Source organism: Asterias amurensis, chromosome 13, assembly GCF_032118995.1.
Source record: "Asterias amurensis chromosome 13, ASM3211899v1".
NCBI classification, from domain to species: Eukaryota; Metazoa; Echinodermata; class Asteroidea; order Forcipulatida; family Asteriidae; genus Asterias; species Asterias amurensis.
In genome coordinates this window covers 15,568,033-15,590,409 of record NC_092660.1, presented here as the reverse complement: position 1 = coordinate 15,590,409, position 22,377 = coordinate 15,568,033, and the positions used below count along the sequence as shown (strand labels likewise).

General features: G+C 39.1%; 1 long non-coding RNA gene across 1 annotated transcript; it reads right to left on the bottom strand.

Moving 5' to 3' along the window:
* Positions 1-5,946: 5,946 nt before the first annotated feature.
* On the bottom strand, positions 5,947-8,084 carry LOC139945895 (uncharacterized). Its single transcript, XR_011787187.1, has 3 exons — positions 7,434-8,084; positions 6,529-6,641; positions 5,947-6,079 (listed from the first exon to the last, which is right to left on the bottom strand). It is a non-coding gene; the product is annotated as an uncharacterized lncRNA (long non-coding RNA).
* Positions 8,085-22,377: the final 14,293 nt, after the last annotated feature.

Genomic DNA, 22,377 nt, shown 5'->3' with positions numbered 1-22,377 from the left:
AATGACGTCCAGTACACAACTTTTGAATCTCTTCATGCTGAAGTTTCCGGAAACTCTAAATCTGTTCGACTTGTCATTGTATACAGACCTGATAGGGATTCAAACGGCCAACATGTGACTTTCTCAAGTTTTCTAAGGGAGTTTGAGAATTTGATTTTGGAATATCTGCTTCATCCATCGGAAATCATCATCACCGGCGACTTTAACATTCATGTTGATGACGTCCACAACACCAATGCAAACCAGTTTAAGCATCTACTTCAAGCTTTTGGTCTTACCCAGCATATCAAGGAGCCGACTCATCGTCTCGGTCATTGCCTGGACCTTGTCATAACTCGTGAAATCTCCCCACCAATTGTCTCAAACTTTGTTATTCTACCTGGATTATCTGACCATTATGCAGTCATGTGTAACTTGAGTCTGTGCAAGCCCAAAGTCCCAACCGTCACTATAAAGAGCCGACAATGGAAACATGTGAATTCTCCCGAAGTGTTCCACGACATAGGCACTCATTTAGCAAATCTAGAAGCTGATCATGACTGCTTGGATTCCTATGTCAACCAATATGAGAGTACAGTCAGTGACATCTTGGATAAATACGCACCTTGGAAAACGAGATCAGTCAAGGTCCGAACTGAAGTCTCCTGGTTCAATGATGATATTCGTACAGCGAGAAAGATCTGTCGTCAACTGGAGCGGAAGTGGCGGAAAAATGGCAAATTGGCAATACAACGACAAGAATATCGCAACCAATGAAAAGTAGTTAGGAATTTGATCAACCAGGCAAAGATCATCCATTATTCATCTCAAGTACAAGAATCCTCAGGAGATCAAAAGAAGCTCTTCAAGATAATTGGTAAGTTGTTGCTCAAACCCAAAACCCCTGTCCTCCCATCCACCTACAATAACCAGGACTTAGCAAATGAGTTCCAGAAATTCTTTGTCACCAAGATTTCAGACATCCGCTCATCATTTTCATCAGTCCCTTACAACGTGCCGCAGACATTGCCACATCTTCAACCAGAGTGTAGACTATCTGTGTTTGAGCCTGCCACTGTTGCTGAAATTCAAAGGGTTATTATGAAATCTCCTTCAAAATCCTGTGAGCTGGATCCAGTATCAACATCCATGATAAAGCAAAACATTGATATATTTGTACCCTACATCACTAAGCTTGTAAACGAATCTCTCAGTTCCGGTTGTTTCCCCGATAGCCTCAAAGTTTCCTACATCAGGCCGCTCATCAAGAAACCAAACCTGGACAAGGAGATATTCAAAAACTACAGACCTGTTGCAAACTTAAAATATCTTGGAAAAGTCATCGAACGAGTAGTGTCATCACGTATTTCTGATCACATTCATACTTTCAACCTGTCCGACGTGTTCCAGTCAGCATACAAGCCTTTCCATGGGACCGAGGCTGCACTAGTCCGCGTGAGCAACGATATTCTTTCTTCTATGGACAATGGTAACCTTACGGCACTAGTCCTGCTAGACTTGAGTGCTGCTTTTGACACTGTTGATCATAACATCCTTCTCTCTCGGCTCCAGAATCACCTTGGCATAGAGGACACAGCCCTAGCATGGTGCAAATCGTATCTCCACAATAGAACTCAGCATGTATGTATTGGCACTGCGATATCCGACCCTGTTGTTTTGAACTACTCTGTGCCACAGGGGTCGGTACTCGGCCCGCAGTGGTTTACGCTGTACACTTTACCGATTCGTGACATCATCCTGAAATTTAATCTGAATTACCATGTGTACGCAGACGACACTCAACTATACATCACGTTTAAATCTTCTCAAGAAAACGCCAATGCATCTATTGCAAGACTTGAGAAATGCATCCAAGAGATTCGACGTTGGACACAACAAAACTTCCTGAAGTTAAATGATGATAAGACAGAGTTCCTTTTATTTGGGTCACGTCAACAGTTAACTAAGGTTTCAGTGCCATACATCTCCATCGGTGATGCTCGGATAGCTCCCTCGCTGAAAGCTCGAAACTTGGGGGTTATTTTTGATTCATCGATGACACTTCAGCCACACATCAACAATATTGTTCGTTTATCATCATATCACATCAGGAATATAGGTAAGATTCGCAAGTACTTGGACAAAAGTGCCACTGAAAAAGTCATTCACGCATTTGTTACTTCTCGTCTTGACAACGGCAATGCTCTTCTATACAGTCTTCCAAACAACCAGATTTCCCGACTTCAACGGCTCCAAAATACTGCTGCCCGCATTGTGACACTGTCTAGAAAATCCTGTTCTATCACCCCCATTCTGAAACAACTACACTGGCTCCCTATCTCTCAACGAATCATCTTCAAGCTGATGCTCATTGTCCACAAAGCTCTAAATGGCAAGGCTCCCCACTATATTTCTGAACTGCTTCAAGTTTACACTCCATCAAGGAATCTTCGATCAAGTTCCATGCTTCTCCTCATTGAACCCAAGTCTCGACACTCATGGGGTGACAGGTCTTTTTCTTCAGCCGCGCCACGCATCTGGAACTCTCTACCACTTAATCTCCGATCTTGTGTTTGTACCGCAAAATTCAAGTCTCTTCTCAAAACTTATCTTATGTCACAGGTTTTCAACGACTAATTTTGTTGTGTCTGTTTTTCTTTGTGTTGTGTTTTGTTTTTGTTTTGTTTTTGGTTTTACTGCGCCTTGAACACCCAGCAGGGTGGATATGTGCGCATTACAAGTCTTATTATTATTATTATTATTAGTCAGGCCCCCGTACATTACGTCTGGGAACATGGCACATCAAAACAAATTTAGACACGATTTTACACACATACTACATTGAAACTTGAACATGTTGAACGCCTAGTGGTTTTTACAAAAGCTATTGCTGCTATTTTTATTTAACTATGCGACTTTTTTGCACGTGTGTTTATCTACGCATCGAGGGGAGGGGGGGGGGGGGGTCTATGTTTGATCGAGGCAAAGTCTTCCTTTTCCTACGTCACAAAAGGGGTAGGCGGAGTCAACCCCCAAGCACTTAATTAATGTTTTTAACATATAAATCGTGACAAACAATTACTCCAAAAATTGTTTTATTGTTGATAAACATATACTGTTATGTTTCAAAGAAACAAAATCCTATTTCCAGGTGCCTTTAATAAAAACCATGAATGTAATAACAACTATAAATGTAATAAAAATCAACCATAAATGTAATAAACCCATCAACCATAAAATGTAATAAAAGTCAACCCTAAATGTAATAACCCAATCAACCATAAATGTAATAAACACCGTTACTCAAGTGAAACGGGTGAGACATAGCCCAACATAAAAACAATAATGTTCATCAACTTTCACCTTGAGTCCAACACTCACGGAAGAATGAGAATAGGATCACACTGGATGCACTAAGTTAAAAAAAACTTACAGTTTATACAAAACAAAACAAAAGGGTGACTGACGAAGCGTATATAAACGCACAGAAAATATGCTCTGACACCCTCCCATAAAAGGCACTTCCGACACAGAGATCTTGTAATATCATTTTAAAGGTGGACTATAACAGATTATTGATATAGCCAATATTACTATTTTTGTACAAGAAATGTAAAATAAGGACTGATATTTTAGTAGTATTCAATAAAACCTTTACCTTCATGCAAAAAAAAACACAAATTCGCGCGGCGTACTCCGACCCAGAAAACTCAGTTTCGGCAAAAGCCGGTGACCCACGAACCATTCATACACAGTGTGTGACGTCACACCACGTACCGAAGCTCTGTACACAGTGTGTCAGGTCGATCGTGTGCGTGCATTTTACATGTACATTGAATGTGGAATAACATCGGACACTATAGGCTGCATTTTTTTGACACAAAAAACAGCGAAACTGTCCGATGGCAGCGGGTCTTGGGAAAACCACAGTATAGATGAGGAAAAGGCATTTCAGGGAGGCACTTCAGAGGAAAGTGAGGGCTCTAGCAATAAGGGGAGCTCACCGGACGAGAGAGAAGCCGAAGACGTGTTATGAGTACATGTAGTTAACCAGCCCGGAGACGATGATCGTCAGGCCGAAGACGATGAGCCAAACCCTGATGATCGACGGCTAAAGACAGACTGGTAAGGCCACAAAACGTTTCATGAATTATACTGAATGATGCTTCGTTTGATCAGTTTATTTCTGCTCCCAAAAATAGTTGAAGGCTTTCCTTGACTAAATTAAAACATGAACGAACATGATGGACAAGGTTTATTGTTTACCTCCATTCACGTTATAATACATGTATGTGAACAACACATGCACTGACTTGGGCAGTAGAAATGTGAGGGGAGGGGTAATTTTTGTCTTGCGTTTTATACTTTGTTGGCAAAATTCATACATTATCAATTTAAACTGATATTGTAGATAACCTGTGTTGTTGTTTTTCTCCACAAAGTAACTGCGTGGTGGTTGACACATGTGCATCTACACAAATATCTCATGTACATGTATGTAACTGCTATTTTGGATTATGATTGCCTTCTGGCATGGGTATAGTTTTAAAGCAATTCAGGTACACACATGCAATATTAACACTTCACCATGCAACCCACAAATCTGTTGTTAATAATTTTGTATGAATTCTTTTGTTAATAATTTTGTATGAATTCTTTGTTTTGTTTTACAGAAAACACTGCAGTGATGATTATCAGCAAGTGGTGAGCTTAGGACTATCTTGTCCGTTCAACCGCTGCCACTGACATCATGTTTGATGGCAGCAACACGAAGGACGTTTCCAAACCCTCGTGTACAGTACAGTGGAAGGATTTTCGTATCCACCAACGGATTAGGCAGCTTTGCTTTGGTTTATTTGTCTTCAGTCGTAACAATTTTCCAAGTTATAATGATCCAGAGGGAGTGAGAAATAATTTGATAAGCCATAATAATTTACGTATAAATGTACATGTATATTATTTCATTTTGTTCCTTTCAGATGGGTGGGTGGTTCAAATTGATTAATTTAATTTGAACCACCCACCCCTCTGAAAGACACAAAATGTAAATTACTATGACTTATAAAATTAGGTGTGTGGTTCAAATTGATTAATTTAGCACTTATGTGCAATAAACTTGTCCCCTGTTGTCAACAATACACTATGATTAACACGGTAACAACATTCAACTTGGTTAGCAGAAATATAAAAACAAAACAAAAAAACAGAAGCCATGTACACCTCCATAATAACGACAACACTAAAACTGTATGTATTTCCAAACGACAATAGTTTATTTTTGAGTTTAAAATATCAAAATTGAAAAAAGGTTGCCTAGTGATAGCGAAATCATCTGAACATTCCATCATCAAAAAAAGTTAACTATACAACCCTGTCAACGCCCTTCCCCCCCAAAAAAAAAAGAAAACCTAAGCCATGTTATGTACCTAGTTAGCTGTGGTTCTCTTTGTAAATTGTAAATTAAGTTGTACATTAAAAGAATATAATAAAATCATTGTGTACAGACCATGTCATTCTGTTTTTAAACAAAGTTGATTGTACTACCCTGGTTACCCCCCCCCAAAAAAAAATATATAAATATAAAAAATAAAATAAAAACCCACATCAATGTGTACAAGCTAGGGCCCAATTTTATGGATCTGCTTACTGTAAACAAAGAATCGACACTTGCGGAAGCAGGAAATTCTGTGCTTATGTCAAGCGTGTTTCACAGGTTACCAGCAAATTTTGCCTTTTGCGGGTCATGGGTGCATACTTGGTTTATACCAGGCATTCTACGCTTACAAAGTATTAAGCGCAGAAATTTAGCCTTTGGACGTAAGCAGAGAACCGTGATCATAGCGCACATTTTGGTGGTGAACAGATCCATGAAATTGGGCACAGGTCATTCTTTCTTCAAACAAAGTTGAACCCACTACCTTTGAACCCCCAACCCCCCCCCCCCCCAAAAAAAAAAAAAAGCTGTTGCATCCTTTTCCGGTTGGTGAAGGTTGATGTCATTGACACGGGGGTTACACATCAGCTGCGGATGGAGTTGTTTTCATGTCTTGTCACCCTGCTGACAATGAACAAGTGCATTGTGCATGCATTCTATGCGCATCTGTTTAACGAAAAATAAAAAACAAAACCAAATAATCGTTATGTGGGATTTCTTGAAAATTTACAAGGCAGAAATACAATCTCGGAAGGTTTGACGTAACACCATGTACTGACAATCTCTCTTTGAGTTGGCGTAGTTTTAAAAAGAACCTTACAGGAGTTAACGCAAAACCAGTACAAAAGGAGTCCACATGCAACAAAACCAAGGGGGCAGGTTTTCTTTATGTCAGATAGAAAACATGACCTCCAACCACCCCCTCCCCCAGATCTACACCTAGTACAAAACTGTTCAGGTACAGATCGGGGGGGGGGGGTTGTTCTTGCGATTCAACACCCCATCCCCTCCCCCCCCCTCCACCGTGAACAGTTTTCAAAGGGGCAGCTGAAAAACTAAAAATGAAGAAATCATCTGATCCTCTGAAAATTTGCATGCATAGGCCTACTACTTACCTAAAGTGCTATTGAGAATCTTAGGTCTCCATTTCTAGTTCTGGCTAGCATGTCTCCGTACTGCATTGTCTTCGTCCTGCATTCTCATTGTAGTGTAGAGCTGCGAGTTATTTCTGTACAAAAAAATATAAAAACAAAAAATAAATAAATAAATAAAAAAACTAGTGCTGAAAAAGAACTGGCCTTATTTTACAAATGCAAATATAGTAAACACTCCATAATTAACCGTGCCAAGCCAATAAACACAGCTATAGGAAAACTTCAGACTAAACTTCTCTGGAATTGGTAATTCCTGAATTAGGAGGGAAAAATTCTGAATGACCATGGATGGGCAATTATATGGATGGGAGTTTGAACATATTTTTGAGCTGTGCCTTAAAAAAAAAAAGCGAACAATTCTTAGGCAGCTTTGGCAAAAACAATGACCAGCAATCCAGTATCGACCAATATAAATACATGTCCAGCAATCCAGTATAGACCAATATAAATACATGTCCAGCAATCCAGTATAGACCAATATAAATACATGTCAGCGAGGCCAATAAACTGTTAACTGTAACAATCAACTTTTTAAATGGATTAATATAGTGTTCACACATGGTTGAGCATGAACATGCCAGAAAGTGTAAACCAGGGCATAAACATGCCTAAAGCTCTTGGGTGGCTACATGGATTCATCACTCAACAGAGTCAATACACTATGTAGCTATTTTATGGTAGTCGGGTCAGATTCAGAGCATGACATCGTGTCATTTGACAACAAGATGATTGTTCCTTGCATGAAAAGGGTAGAGATTGTTTACTATTTTTCTTATTACAATTACATGTACATGTATTGGGCCTGAATTAATAATGGAGATAGTTTCTCAGTAGTAGATTTGTAAAAATTATTAACAAGTACTTACCAGGCTTTTCTCCCTCTCTTTTCTGTAATGCCACTTGATTCTTTTGCTGTTCAACGGCCACTTGCGACCAGGGCCACGGCAGAGGGACCCCGCCGACGTCGTAGCATGCACAAGCAGCACTGGCTGGGGCCTGGTTGTAGAAGATCCCCCTGAATTCTCTCAGTGCTTAGAGGTTTAAATTTCGGAATCGATCCATGCTTCTTACACAAACTTTGAAACTTCTAGTGCATCCACAAACAACCAAATAATCGGCAGTATTTATAGCTGATACATTAGAAACAAAAAGCTTCGTAGCACACACGCACGCCTATAGTGTGGATGAAAACGCATACACAACACACGGAGTAACATGGCGTAATCTTTGTTTACTCTCGTTGCTTCATGGGTATGACATCACCATTTTTTGACCGCGTTCATGACGTCCGCTGGTTTACAAATCCGCTTGGATTTCAGTGTTGGTTTAATAGCCGGGAACCAGTACAGGGCGGGAAATTTCAAAATCGAAGAATCGAGGTCAAATTTTTTCGGTCAAATTGTAGCAAAATTATTTGGAGAAAAACATGACCACAACAATGAATTGATAGCTGAACACAACATAAACAAGTTCTGATAGTGATTTTAATGTAGGAGTACCATTATAGTCCATCTTTAAAATAATTAGAAGTGGTCCAGGCATGGTTAAATACCTTATGCCCGTTGGCCATCGATTACATACACTTTTTTGCTCCCCAGCCTCCTTTTGGCCGCCGCCGGAAATACTTTCAACTTCCCGCACACAAGTTTACACAACAATAATTGGCCGAAGACTGTTTGAGCAAACCTGTGGCTTGGCAATAATTTACTCTGTTTTTGCCCCCCCCCCCCTCCCAAGTCATACAACAGATTGTTGCGTAAGAACTAATGCCTTGCACTCCTCATACATATAACATGCCGGCATTACATTTTACGTAATAATTACTATCACAGATATGACATCTCACACGTTATGAGAAAGTACAAAATCTTACTTAGAATGTTTCTAGGCATACCATTTATACGGGAAACTTCATGGAAGATGTATGCTGTTCCTCACCACATTCCCCCCCCCCCACCACCACTCATCCAACGCCCTTCCCTCTCTCCAGTCCAAATTTTCGTTTAAAACACAAACAAGCCTCCAATAGTTTCAGAATAGCCTGTCCCATAAAATTGCTCTTCATTTTACCATGATTGCGCCTTAACTATTACAGATTACTGAAATATTGTGAGTATGTACCGGCTTTACTTTTTCTGTTTGTCTTAAGGCCTTTACATACACTAACAAAGTTGTTTGATGCACCCATGTCCTGGGACAATATCAATCCGAACTGTCTTCGTGGCTACACTGTCTTCTCTATTCACAACATTTCTCTGCAGGCTGATTTCACTCTTCTTTTCCAAACAGTTTTTTTTTTCTTCTCATTTTAATGCTTTCGTTTTTGTTTTGTTTTTGAACCCGCGGAAATTGAGGCTATTTTAATGATTATTGAATATTTTTGTTTTGTAATGGCTTTTATTACATTTATGGTTGATTTTAAATTACATTTATGGTTGATTGGGTTATTACATTTATGGTTGATTTTTATTACCTTTATGGTTGATGGGTTATTACATTTATGGTTGACTTTTATTACATTTATGGTTGATATTACATGTATGGTTGTTATTACGTTTGTGGTTTTTATTACATTTTTTTTTTTCCCTGGAGGGGGAAATTTATTCAAGTTTCTTCAATGTACAAAGCAACACAAACTACTGGTAAAACCAACAACTTATAGAACGATACTAAGAGATAAATGGCAAATTGCAAAAACACGAAGATTGATGATTATGCAAGGCATTTAGTTGGTACATAGCAATACAAAAGGCTCCCATTTGGTATTGAACTTATCTAAGTTGTTATTCCTAACAAAGATCATTAATTTTTTTTCCATTACAAACTAGTGATTTATTTCCTTTTTGAACAAACGACGGCTTTCTGTCATTCATCTTCATCCGATAAATATGAAAACGGCAAAGAATGAGAATCAAATTAAGAGCAGACCATTTTCTATTAAGGACTCCAAACAGCTTGGTCGTGTTGTCAAAAATAATATCAATGTTCAGTGAATTAGTCAACCAGTGTTTTATCTGACGCCAAAAATACAGAGACACCTAGCAATTACAAAAGAAGTGGACTAGTGTCTCTTCTTCCATTTTACAAAAAGTACACAGATTATAATTCCCTATGCACCAATCTAAACTGGAACCAACGTATAAATTAAACTTGGTGTCACATGTGCAGTTAAAGGGTAAACCACAAAAAACGTGCCATTTAGGAATCGGAAAATTCACACCAATTTTTTCTTCCCATTTAACAATAAACTTGTGCACAACTTTTCTTGCTGGAAGTGAAAACACTGTACAGACGGGTGGAGCCCTTTATGCCCATCAACAAAGTCTCAAAATTAAATGGTAAAAAAGGGCGAGCAGTTTCTGAGGTTTCTCCATTCAGTACATTACGGAGGGAATGTTTGATTGCATTGACCACACCCCCGTACTTTATAAAAATTGTTCTGACCCTGAATTTCCTTTGGAATGCCACAAGAGAAAGAGCCACACCTTGCGAGTCAAAAATTTTCACACACGAAGTTAACACCCTTTTTGGCCCAGTGTTTATAGTTAATGTGTTTGTTACCGATCATAATATTCTGATTATGCCATAACACATTTTTCAAAGCGTCAATTTGACTGGCAGGTACATGACATTTAACAAAGCTGCACCAAGCATTAAGAACATCAATCCAAAAAATGGTTTTGATTTTCGGTCCCTTTTAAATAGATCAGCAATGCCTGGTGGCCTCCCTCGAGTGCTAAAGGATCATGAATGTTCGAAATCTTCAAAAGAGTGACCCAACCCAAGTTATCTGAATTTAGAAATCTGCGGATCCAGGTGACCTTAAAGGCTTTTATATACGAATGCATGTCAATCATTTTAACTCCTCCATGACTATAGCCTTGAATCATCTGGTTCCTAGACACACGGTCAATCCCTCTCCATATAAAGTAATAGAACATACAGTCTAATTCTTTGATAACATTGCCAGGCGGGTTGGGAGAGTTAAAATAAGAAAAGTAAGCTTAGACAAAAGGAGCGACTTTGTTACAGTAACTCTCCCCAGCACCGTAAGGTTACGTTTAGACCACTGCTCAATTAAACACGGTCAATCCCTCTCCATATAAAGTAATAGAACATACAATCTAATTCTTTGATAACATTGCTAGGCGGGTTGGGAGAGTTAAAATAAGAAAAGTAAGCTTAGACAAAAGGAGCGACTTTGTTACAGTAACTCTCCCCAGCACCGTAATGTTACGTTTAGACCACTGCTCAATTAAACTTTTAATAGCAGAAATGACCTTGGTGTAGTTCAGATTCACCATACTTGCAAAATTAGTGTTAAAGTCTATACTAAGGGCTCTGAAAGAGTTTTCAGCCAAAACCCAGTTAACCTTGATGTGCTCACAATTTATAGGTGATAACGGTTTGATATAGCTCACTCACCTGCGGCTTTCATCTGTATCGTTGACACTGAGTTCAGGGCATACGTCCAGTTGAAGGCACCGGCACTTTGTTTCTTGATACGGGAAATGCTGAACATTGCTCTCCTTATGGTGCTTGGCAAACCTTTTGATAACTTAAGAGAATCATTCGTCCAGTCAGACACGTCGCTACCGACACCCGTCTTTAAGGATCGAGAAAAAACAAGCTCCTGATCGTTGTCGACTGCCGATTTACCATCAAGCACCAAGTAACTGGCGATGAATACGTGTGAAGTGTGTTGAGCTGTCACACTGGTAAAGTCTACAACTGCTATCACGCCTGAGCATATCAAAAGGGAGTGTGGATACAGCTTGTAGTGTCTTATGAGAAGCTGAAGCTGTCAAACTATTTAGTCTACATCTGCTAATACGCCTGAATATTTAAAGGAACACGTTGTCTTGGATCGGACGAGTTGGTCTATGAAAAGCGTTTTAAACCGTTTGTTATGAAATGCATATGGATAGAAAGGTGTTTTAAATGTAGAATATAATGATCCACACAAGTATCACTCAAAATTGCACGGTTTTCATTTTACGTCGCGAACTAACACGGCCGGCCATTTATGGGAGTCTAATTTTTGACCCTCATAAATGGCCGACCGTGTTTGTCGACAGGGTAAAACGAAAACCACGCAATTTCGAGGCATATTTGTGTAGATCATTGTATTCTACTTTTACAACATCTTTCTAACCATATACCGATTGTATAACAAACGGTTACATAGCGCTTTTCAAAGACCAACTCGACCGATCCAAGGCAACGTGTTCCTTTAACTAAGGGAATAAAGGGGTAGTGACGAGTTCTTCAACTGCCGGTTAAAGGCGGCAGGGTCGGCGGCCGTGTGATGAAGGCCCTCGCCGCGAGCCGAAGGCGAAGGCCTTTATCGCACGGCAACGATCCTGCAAGGTTTTAAACGGACGTTTAAGAACGAGTCACTACTCTTTTATTTCCATTCATAAATGCCATTTTGTTAAAAAAACGTTAACAAATACAGTTATAGACACTTTAACAATTGAAAACTCAAAGTTTGAAATAATTTTTTCAAAAACTTTGTGAAGAATCTGTTCGATGCGCGTCGGTTGTGTGTACGCGCGCGCTAAAAATATGCGTTGTTACTATAGCTTTGAATTGCATTCCGCGTGATAATATTGCGCGCCCGACACGCGGAAGCCAGCTTGTTAGAAACAGCCCCAGCTGGTCATTATCAAAGGTTTAAACACCCCCACGTGACGCGCTCTCCACCAATAGGAGAAGAGAAACTGTCTGGGGTATTTATGAATAAACGATAACAGCAACAGTTAAGGATAACAACCTAACATTTAAAATAATACTTAGATGCACAAATTGCTTAGAATTAGGAAGATTTCATTACTATTACTGGACACTTCTGGGGAAATGACATGCATGTTAAGTTAAAGTTCGGATTTGGGTTGTTCTAAAACTCCCCTCGATTCCCTCGACCCACGACCCACGACCCACGACCCCTCGACGTCCGCCCCGTGTTCGAAGAATGTCCAAATTTCGAATTCACAACATGTCGCTGTACGGCCGAGTGAGAATTAAGTCCCCGATTTAGAATTCAGTGTGTGATTTGCGACGCAACTTCCACGACTAGATTTGATTTTAAGTCCGAGACTGCGGTTATATTTATCTGCATCAGCCACACAGAATTGGGAGTATTTACTCTCCGCTTCCGCACGTCACGTGCACGACCCCAAAACACGTGTGGGCCATTTGGTCGGTCGGGTCTACAACCTTGCGCTCCGCTTCTAGTAGTACCATGGAGGAATAGTACACCACATGACGGGAGCGATCGGCCGGAAATGGGTCCGCCTGATCATCACGTAATGAGTTGGCCGTAATCGTACTCGGGCGGTAAACGCTGGTTCCCAGTTGGGATAATAATCTCGGATCGGACAAGAGATACGCGTGGAAACGCCGCGTTTTTTTATCTGTACATCACAAATTGCCACAGGCCCGATCTCAACAGCCAATCACGCGAAGTTTGCTTCGTGCATAATACATACGTGTGCATGGTCTTGCATACTACGTGTGTATGGTCTGTGCGGCACCTAAATGTAGCCCGAGCCCTAAATGCTACATTTAGGTACATGTTTGGGGCTACATTTAGGTCCGGGTAACATTTAGGTACATGTTTGGGGCTACATTTAGGTCCGAGCTACATTTAGGTACATGTTTGGGGCTACACTTAGGTCCGGGCTACAATTAGGTACATGTTTGGGCCTACATTTAGGTCAAGCTACATTTAGGGCTCGGGCTACATTAAGGTGCCGCACAGTGGTCTGTCTCGTATGCTGTGTTGTGATGTGCGAGGCATGGTAGTCGACGTCAGCAAACAAAATTGTGTGCGTGATTGGCTGAGGTTGTGAACTGTGGCAATTTCGGTGTACAGAAAACAGGTTCATATTTAACTGTATTTGTTTAGATTTGGTTATTTTTCAAATTTACAGCTTAAAATTGTCATTATGGTCTGTAAATTGCTCTCGAAACAGGATTTTAAAGCAACAAACTTGTTTTACCAATTTTTTCTCCAAATCGTGAAAAATATGCTGTAGATTTTACGACTCAATCTAATTTTGCTATGCTAACTTTTTTCAAAATGGATAAATCACACGTATTTGTTGCATTATATCACACTCGTTGTCGTGTTTTAGTTTATAGGGATACAACAATCTATCCCTTCCTCTTTTGCGGTTGGTTTTGAGCAGCAAAGGACAAAAAAAATCTATCCCTTCCATTTTTCAGCTTGACTTAAGCACCAAAGGATAAACAAAACTATCCTCTCCTCTTTTTGGCTAAGTTTGTGCACCCAATATTGACTTTGTTCTCCCAAAGGTATTTTATGGAGAAAAACAGTATAGTTTTAACATTTTGAAAACATCTTCAAGAAAAGTTGCTATATATTACCAAAAACAGTACAAAACTAAAAAAAAAAATGTTTAATAGTGAACCTGTTTATTTTTGCTGTAGATTGTACGAATCAATCTAATGTTGCTATGCTAACGTTTTAAAAATAGATAAATTCCACTTATTTGTTACAATATATCGCACATTTTGCCGTGTTTGAGTTTCAAGTGATAAACAAATCTACCCCTCCTACTTTTTGGTTGGTTTTGAGCAGCAAAGGATAAACAAATTTACCCCTTCCACTTTTCAGCTTGATTTGAGCAACAAAGGATAAACAAATCTAACCCTCCCTTTTCTTGCTAAGTTTGTGCACCTGATACTGAGTTTGTTCTCCCAAAAATATTTTATAGAGAACAACAGCATAATTTAAACTCTTTGAAAACATCCTCAAGAAAATTTGCTATATATTACCGAAAAAGGCAAAAAATAAAAAATCATAGTTAATTGTGAACCTGTTAGAAAAACAATTGCACAAAAGTCGAGGGGTCGAGGGGGTCGTGGGTCGTGGGGGTCGAGGGATTTTAGAACAACCCTTCGGTTTTCACAAAAATAATTTGTCAAACTGACAATCCATGAAACTTTTTTCGGAAAACCAATCATGCAAAGAAGTGTCTGCTTATTAAAACCGTCAATCTGCGCACTTCCAAGTATGATAATGAGGTGTTATATTTCGAGTTTATTGAATGATGCATGCTGTAAAAAAAACAAAAAAAAAAAACGTTCCGCTATGAGCATTCGGATAAATTTGCTCTGAAATGACAACTATTTGCTGAAATGTTGAAATTGTCTCGCGATCATCTCAACCTCGGTCAATGTTAAATTAAAGGAACTTTACAGAATTAGTAATTAGACCAAAACTCGGCTAAAATCCAAAATTTACATAGAACTTACACGGCGGTGTATGGTGGATTACACGAAGTGCTTTTAGTGTTTATAGGTTTTGGAGGTCGTCGCCCGGTCGACCACGTCAGAGCCAATGAACAGCTCTCCCTGGGTAGCTCCACCCACAATTTACATACACGACGAACGTTGCACAAGGTTCCTTTATTGCAAGTCATTTACATGGTGAATATTCATGTGTCGGCCTCTGTGATGACGAAACACCTGGTAAGCTTAGCCGCGCTATTCAAAGGCAAATGAATAGACAGTGTGCTTGTGACATACCAAGATAACACAAAGAGTTCCCTCTGTTAAAAACGCACCCCTGATGAGACCATAGCAAGTCTTTATATTTTGCTTCCTAGCCCAGTGCAGGACAGTCTCCACTCACATTGGCTTGTTTTGAACTCTTTGTTTCACTCCTTATGTAAGAGCATGGAGGACAAGTCAGTTCATCCACCTTTGAATAGCTTGCCAGGGGTGGTTCCACTCGCGCAAACGTTGCTTAGACCCTTCCCATGAAATATGTAAATTGCACATAGCGCGTGCGCACTAACGTTTTGGTTGGCAAAATGAGGGAACATCGCGCTGTTTTGTACACGGCTAGTCTGGTTCCCTGACCAAAGATTCCTTGACGTCTCTTGTTAAAAATCTTAGGTCAGGTATCACCCACGGTTAAACATAGAGCATGACGCAACTTGTCAGGGTCGGGGGTCATCTCCAGGGAAACCATGTCTGCACGTACTACTAGCGATAACGTAACCCTCCTCCCAACGACCGCCAGGCCGGAGGGTTACGAGATTATTTTGATCGTCAATTAATGACAATCTGGTTCAACACGTATAATGTCGACAGCTAGTCACCAGATTTTGCCCCATTTTTACCACTTTTAAAAATCATGAAACTTAATCCTCAATAAATGTCTAATGAACACTCAAGTCAGAACACTTTTGGAAAAAAAATATTTTTGAAGAAACAGGATAAAAACTTACCAGATCCCGGAGCGATTTCCCAGGTTTATATATTTTAAACTTGTCGCATTGCTTTGCAAACGCTTTATTTAGGCACAACGCCTGCATTTGCAATAACTGGCATAAAAACTCCTGGATCTACGGCCGACATGACTGACATTACGAGTCCGTACCGAACATCAACGATACTGTCCGAATGTTGACGACAACACGTTCGGAACATTTCGGATAACTTCGAAAGAGGAGGAATTCCTCCTCTTTGGTCACGTGATTTTGGGTGATACCGGACCCTAAATTCGACAGAGCCTAGTCGGAGATTTTTGGGTCTGGGAACCAGACTAGTACACGGCTAAATGGGTGCGTGACGCAGACGCGATTGCGCGTCTGCTTAGTGCACAACTCTATGGCGTGTGCCAACCAACAGGGTATGTACGCATGCGTGAATGTGATTAGAATAATTCATGGGAAGGATCCATTTCAAGTGGAACGAGTTGTTCGCCGCCACCGTTGGCGAACGTTGGCAACTTTAGGCGAACATACTTCTGAGGTGTTGGCGAGTGGTTTTTAAAATGGTGGACAAGCATACATTATTATTTCTTTGTCACAAACATAATTACATTGTATTTTCGGTGGATGATAATGCAGATTTGGAACAACAAAGTTAATTAGTTGATGTAATGATGTCAAAAAGAGGACTATTGCAGTAAAACAAAAAACTACGTTTGGTGCGCGCCATCTTCATTTCGTATACGCACCAATCGTTCAAAAGATAAAAAACGTTTGCGCGAACAGTTGCGAGTCGTTTGCGCGAGTGGAACGCAGGTGTTTTGTCATCGCAGAGGCATATGCACGAATATTCCACTCTTTAAATGACTTACAATTAAGGAATCTTGTGCAGCGTTCGTCGCGTATGTAAATTGTGGGTGGAGCTGCCCAAGGAGAGCTGTTCATTGGCTCTGAAGTGGTCGACCGGCCGACGTACCTCCAAAACCTATGAACACTACTCATAATTATTGGTTCATCCCTTGTGACAAAAGTCATTTCTTGAAGAGCTTAGAGATACTTTTCGGCAAAATGGGTCGTGCACATGCCGACGATTTTCAGCTTTTGCGATTAAAATACGAAATTTTACTTTGTTCTGGGCTCCTTAATAATTAAACTACATTGTAACCGACACTTTTATGAAAAGGGCTATCACTAACCTTCAATACATCCCAGTACTATGATAAGCAGCTTGAGTTTCACACGGAGTTGTCCCGCCATGGTTGTCTGTAATGCGACACTGACTGCTCCCTCTTGCCTTGTAATCCACTCTGAGAAGGAAAACCATTTCGATAACTCATACATTTGAATAAGGAACTTATGCAATTTATTGTTAACCAATGAAGGATAATTATTTTTTTTTGCACAAGAAGTTTGTGTAAGTTGACTGGCTGCCAAATTTGCTTAATCGTTGTTAAACAACAAGGATAGTTCCTCATTTGAGAAAAGGGCAGGAAATCCTGGTGTCTGTTGCTGTTTTTAAAAGATGTTATCAAAACAACAATTCCGGAGATGTTTCTTTTGAATTGCACATCATTAGAATATCATGTTTCCTTAATTAGTCTAGCTAAAACATTGAACCAGATTTATACATGGATACGCATGTAAACGTGTAATTAGCATATGAAACGGGGTACACTTTTGTTACAATTTGTTGCTAAATATCCAGAATTAAAATCGACAGTAAAACGAACCGGGAATAAGGGAAAACAATTTACCACACAAATGTGTAAACATCTTGTCTTTTGACAAGGCCTATGACTTGACAGTGTTTCTGGACTTGAACTTATTGCTTTGTCCTTAAAAAAATTCGCAGAACTTGCACTTGGTAATGCATGTCTCCACCCATGTCTCAAATACTGACCAATTCATGAAATGAGGGAATGACCTAATCTCAATGATGTTAGTAGATCGAAAGTTGTGTGACTTACCTGACATCATCTTCCTTATCTAAAAGGGACGTCGACCCAAGCCCATCAGATAATTTGTACGTAGAAAGGCTGAGTATTAAATACAAACAAGTCAGTACGCAGCGCAGGGCCGGCAGCGGAGAAAAAAAAAATAACATTCTGTCTTTATGGATGAATACAGGAAATGCTGTTACTTTTCAATATTAATATTATTGTGGTGAACATAATATAATTATTATTAATCTTAAATTCATACGAATCCTTTGGCAAACTATTGGGAAGAAGAAGAACAAATCGTTGACCATTTGTTTTAACTTGTTGTGTCACGTGTTAAAACTGTTCTAAACTGTTCTGACAAAGTCATTATCCGTATGATCAAATCTATACTTCAATAAGGAAAACAGTAAAGGTTTGGATTGATCCATTGTGTGAGTCAGGAGGTACAAAACACAAATGAATGTAGAACAAGAATATATGAAATGTTTTCAGTTTACCCCATTGTCTTCGTGAATGGTTAGGCAAGATGTGTAGCTGCCAGAGGGCAATACAACTTTATATCAATATATCACAGAAAAAAAGTTCTTTTATAGTCTTCATAATGAGTAAGCTTTCAAATTAACCAATTTATGTTTTATCCTGATCAATAACGATGTTTGGTGTTTTTTTTTTTTTTTTTTACTAGCCTTTTTTTATATTTAGCTTTTTACTTAACAAAAATTAAATTAACTATTGGGTTGAAAGATTATGTGATGTAATTTGTAATTGATTTATTTTATAACGAATCCAACCCGATTATGGTTGCAGATAAACTATCCTTACTTAAAAAACCCTTATCAATACTGTACAAGGAAACGTAAGAACACAACACACAAAATGATTGCATACAATATTTTTTTTTTTTGAACCGTTGTAAAACATTTTTCCCCCAAATCATTTTGCAATAAACATCTGTGTTTCCTGTTTAGCTAATAGGAGGAACTATCCAGTTTAATTCATGCCAAATCTTCATCCAGACCACTAAAAAATCACAACGAACAACCAAGGTCGAATAATCAAAGTGATCATGCAATTCTCAAGCTAATTGTTGTCCGATCAAGACAGTATTTCATATCAAGTGATGCCCATATGACTTTATAATTTATTGTCGCTGTGAACGCATTCAAAATACACACGGACAATATTCAGACTGCAAAACCATTTTTGTCAACATTTGTCTTGAAACAACAACGAGTTGAAGAGACCCTGCATCCTCACGCACAATGATAGGAACCACGGTCATGAGAACTTAAAGGAAAGTTACCATCACGTAATATAGTGATAAATTTTGATGTAAGAACTTAAAGGCTGCTATCCGGGGGGGGGGGGGTACATTAAGTTAATTATCCTGAATGCAATAGTTTAAAGGCAGTGAACACTTTCGGTAATTACTCAAAATAATTATAATCATAAAACCTTTCTTGGTGACGAGTAATAGGGAGAGGTTGAAAGTATAAAACATTGTGAGAAACAGCTCCCTCTGATGTGACGTAGTTTTCGAGAAAGAAGTAATTTTCCACGAATTTGATTTCGAGACCTCAGACTTAGACCATGGTGCGAAAAAGGTGTGTTTTGCTTTTATTATTATCTCGCAACTTCGACGACCGATCGAGCTCAATTATTCACAGACTTGCTTTTTTATGCATTAAATGTTGAGATACACCAACTGTGAAGACCAGTCTTGAAAAGTTATAAATAGTGTCCAATGTATTTAATCAGTAGTGAAGAAACCCATCATCAGGTCACCCGATTGGGTTTGACCACAAACGGCAGTCAAATTTAGTCAAAGACTAAACGCAGTGAAAAACACATACACGCACACACACGATTGGTTGATCATTCGGGTAATTTCTGAATGGAGTGATTTGTTGTTGAGTATAATTTGCTCGATGTAACAGAGTTGTTGGTGTTCACTGAAAACTTGTGTTTTGAAAGGTCTTTAATTGGACCGTTAATTTTAGAGTAGAGTCAGACCTAATATAAAGTTGGCGCGTCAAAAGAGATAATACCCACAATCGCTTGGGAATCTTGGCTTTGCAAAAAACACACACATGCCCACCGAACTTTTATGGTGGTACTTGGCAAAAAAGGTGACATCGAAATTGGGCGTTTTATTAGAAACGGTTATCAACTACTTTGGATTTTGTGTGATCGTGAATATTAACACAGTTTTTTCGCTCTTCATTAAAAGCGAAAAGGGCATGCGATTATGTCCTATTATATGCAATACTATCCGGATGCATTATTGTATATGCAATAATGTCCACCGGACGGTTTTGCATATGCAATCGTGTCTGTCCGGACGCTGCTGCATAATGCAATTGTGTCTGCCGGGACACATTTGGATATGCAGTAGTGTCCGCCCCGTGCAAAGCTGTCCTTGAAAGAAATTAAACGGAGACCAGACAACTCGTCCGTCGGACAATTCGTCCGTCGGACAATTCGCCCGTCGGACAACTCGTCCATTCGGACAACTCGTCCGCGGACAACTCGACGGTGTTGTCTGACATTCAATTAAACGTCTTTGGTCGACGGAACCGTGTTCGCCATTGGTTTTACATGCTAAGTTCATGTCCTGAATGACATGGGAAATGTTCGGCTGTTGGGTATTCGCTGCAATCATAAAATACGTGCGTGTTCATGCTGCATTACGTAGGTCCAGTGCATGCACACTCGCTTACGCGCGCACATACATGTACAGTCACGTACATGCCGCCGGACGGTTTTTTCATAGCCCCGGACACAATTGCATATGCAAAAATGTCCTAATCGGACAGTATTGCGTGGCGGACACAATTGCATCTGACACCGGTGTACTAGAGAAGTATTTCCCTCTATATGTTGTCCCCCATATAAACTTATTTAGCATTGATTGAATATGGTTCAACAGAGGGCGCTATCGGAAGAAGTTTATGCGCATTTTTCGGGGAAAGAATTCCCGGGATGACAGATTTTCCTGTCACAGCAGTGTCAACGATTTTCTGGTCACCCCTTACAGAAAACTTAGGTGAACATTTTCAATATCAAAGTATTCATAGGGGACTCGATCTGCTTCCCAAAATAAACACAGCTTAAATTAACAAGCATATGTTTCTTTATTACCAGAATCTTCAAAATCATCCAAATTGAACCTCGAACTAATACTCAGGTCTTCGGTTTTTCTCATTTGTATTTAACATCGGGAACTTATGTGTATTCGTAAGTAAACAGAATCATACTGCAATATGTTTGTCATGGGATCGCTTAAATTATTATTGGACCAATATTCATATGGACAATAACATTTTCTGCCTACAAGGTAGCCTTTTGTCAAGGCATACACGGCTTGGACAGCTACCAAGCAACTGGAACGTAATAATGACCCGAAGTAATACAATTAAAAAATACCCAAAGTTGTTTTCTTGTTATTGTTTTGTTTGCTGTTTATTTTGCTTCAAACAGTTTAAGCAGGCCTAAAGCACTTTATGTTATACACGTTGGCTAAAGATGCTGTAGATTCTCAAAAGTACACTTGTTTTGAATTAATTATGTTTAGCTATTACAATGCCAATGAATTGTCTACACTGATTCATGCTTTGGTCTTAAATATTTTACTTTTCTTGTAGTAACAAGCCACCAGGTACGTATCCCCCCTAAGGGGTGAGGTTATCAGATAAAATTGAAATGGTAAACAAGGTGTGAACATTATTCCCTTGCATGTTTTTACCACGAAGCGTTATATCGAAATACTGTTTCGTCTTTATGAAATCATGATACTTTGATTATAGTTTCGTTTTCTCATTATTTTTTTTATTTCAGTATTTGTTGCCAACGTTTGAGCTACATGTCCCGTTATGGGTTACGTAGCAAAGGAACGACTTGTTGTTCTTCTTTGGAATAATCTGCCTCTTAATATCCGTAACATGTCTTCTATTCATAAGTTCAAACAGGCCCTAAAAACCCACTTTTCCACAGCTGCTTTCATTAATTTTGTTTTTCTTCCTTGCGCCATGAGCATCACCAGTGGTGGATATCGGCGCATTATAAGTGTTATTATTATTAACGAACTTTTGAATGCAACAATATTGACAAGGACATAATTTGAACTTCATCGTATTCACCAACCCGACTCAATTAAGTGTGTGTATTGATAAAAGCCATAAATTAAATACATGAAACCAACCAATAGTATCAGCAATGGTTGTTCTCATGTCTATGTATAAAGTCACTATGACAAAAATAGCAATACTTGAATGTGGAATTATTTACACAATATTTTAATCCTAGTTCAGTATATTATATAAGAGAATACTCCGAGCGATGCACAAACATACCAATGAAAGGATTGACCATTAACAAGAAGGATGACAAACTACATATGATAAGAAAATGAACGATATGGAATCATTATATAGCTCAGTAATATATATTTACCCACGTTAAGTTTTCTCCCTATAGGATATTACTTGATCCCGAACTTCAACATAAACATACAGGATTCGATGTAATCTTGATTGAATACATGACAACGCAAATTGTTTACCATAACTTTAATATTAGGTTTCTTGGTGATGAAATGATTGATACATACCGATGTTCAA